General features: G+C 53.0%; 1 protein-coding gene across 1 annotated transcript in view; it reads left to right on the top strand.

Moving 5' to 3' along the window:
* The window catches only part of LOC110334448 (maestro heat-like repeat family member 5), a 24,656-nt gene that overhangs the window by 5,604 nt on the left and 17,428 nt on the right, over window positions 1-1,624 (top strand). The gene's annotated exons all lie outside the window — the stretch shown is intronic.

Raw genomic sequence — 1,624 nt, 5'->3', positions numbered from 1 at the left:
AGGGGAAGGGGGAGGGGAGGGGAAGGGGAGGGGGAGGGGGAGAGGGAGAGGAATCACTATCACTACCAACTTACCAACTGGAAGCAAGGTCACAATGCTTCTTCCCTATGGCCTCTTTGTTATCAGTATGGGCTCCCCGCGTGTCTTACTTAGGGTTTCACTGTTGTGAACAGACACCATGACCAAGGACACTCTTATAAGGACAACATTTAATTGGGGCTGAGTTAAAGGTTCAGGGATTCAGTCCATTGTCATCAAGGCAGGAGCATGGCAGCGTCCAAGCAGGCGTGGTGCAGGAGGAGGTGAGAGCCTTTCTCACCTGAAGACTGTTAGCAGAAGACTGGCTTCCAGGCAGCTAGGGTGAAGTCCTTAAACCCTACACCCACAGTGACATACCTACTCCAACAGGACCACACCTTCTAGTAGTGCCACTCTCTGTGCCAAGTATTCACAAACCATCACATCACTCTTGAAAGCTATTGTGTGGGAAAGTGAAGGACCTTAGGGCTAATACAATTGAGGCATCTCGGGAAGAAGGGCTCCACTGCAGGCCTCCACATCCCTCTGCTTTGTGGGCAGGCCAGACTCCTCACTGAAGGGAAGCAGGTAGCAGCATGCTTGTCAGCCATGGGCACCCCACAGGCCAGGGGAACACACTCACCTCTGCTTTGCAGCTAAGGAAATTGGTTTGAGTGGGCCTTGTTGGCCACTGACTCCAAGATGTAAGCCCTGGTCCCACCCTCCCCCTAGCGTAGCACCAGAAAAAAGTGTGTCCCTAGAAGATTCTAGGCCCCTTCCCTCAGCTCTGAAAGGCAGGAGCTACACTGTTCTTTGACATCAGGTGAGGTTGGGTGTGGATTTCAGCAAGGAGGAGATGGAGGTCAGGGTGGGACTAGAGGCCTAGGCACACTGGGGTTGGCTTCTCTTTATAGCTCTGATGAGCACATCAGAGAATATGAGGGAGGCCGAGCTGAGTCACCAACAGAGGCAGAGTCTAGGTAGGAGCATGGCAGACTATTGACTCCTTCAATAGTCAAACTATTGAAGATGTCTTTCAATTTGTGGTTGTACCAAGTCAACAGTGCCACTGTACGTACCACTAGCCAGAGTTTCCTGCTGCCCGGAAGCTTGACTGATCCCGAGCAGTGACCCCTGGTGACCCATTCTGATTAGATAGACTTCTCCCTGTCCTGGCCATGCTGAGCAGGAACTTTGTCAGACCCCGCCCCCAGGAGGGGTGGGCACATAACTGTCAGATGTCGGCATCTCTCCCTGATTGTCTGAGGCTAGTGATAGGACCAACATCAGGGAACTGGCCCAGAACAAAGGACTAATAAAGAAGGGTCAGGTCACAGGAGCAGATGGCCCCAGGCATCTGGAAAACTTCAGCTCAGACCAGTGGCTGTCCCTGAAGTGGCTTAGGAAGCACCCAGGGAAGAAAGACTCTCCCAAGTACCAGTTCTGTGTCAGACCCAGCGGTAAGCCATTCACCTACAGAGTTTGCCATGAACTCAGGGTTGCCTAAGCATTTGGAAGGTGCCATGTTCCTGCATGGTTTTGAAGCAGTAGCTAGTCCCCACCCTGCCCCTCACACAGCCCCCCTCACACAGTCCCCCCCACACAG

The sequence above is a fragment of the Mus pahari genome, chromosome 17, assembly GCF_900095145.1.
Source record: "Mus pahari chromosome 17, PAHARI_EIJ_v1.1, whole genome shotgun sequence".
Taxonomy (NCBI): domain Eukaryota; kingdom Metazoa; phylum Chordata; class Mammalia; order Rodentia; family Muridae; genus Mus; species Mus pahari.
This window is presented reverse-complemented; position numbering and strand designations above follow the sequence as displayed.